A 346-nucleotide genomic window follows, 5' to 3' on the forward strand; every position below is an offset into this window, starting at 1 on the left:
GAGGCATGAGCGGAATTAATTATCACAAGTCCACCATGGCCAAAGCTTGCTTCACGGAAAACAGACCATTCTGGTTGGGGTACCTTGTACCTGTCAATAATTCGCCACAACATGTAAGTTCACTGTCATAATAACTTCCACTCTACAAAGCCTGAGATAAGCACTTTGTGAGAAGTTGTCTTTTCTTGTCAAAGTTGTTCAACTCAGAAACAGAATACAAAGATCATTAATGAACTAAATAAGTTCTTGTTTCCATTGCCATTTTAAGGATCCTGTGCTCAACATGGCAAGAAAAATTACTACAAGGAATACTTACTCTGTCAAATATCAGATCCATATTGAGCCA

This window comes from Solanum verrucosum, unplaced genomic scaffold, assembly GCF_900185275.1.
Source record: "Solanum verrucosum unplaced genomic scaffold, falcon-dt-bn FXZP01000174.1, whole genome shotgun sequence".
NCBI classification, from domain to species: Eukaryota; Viridiplantae; Streptophyta; class Magnoliopsida; order Solanales; family Solanaceae; genus Solanum; species Solanum verrucosum.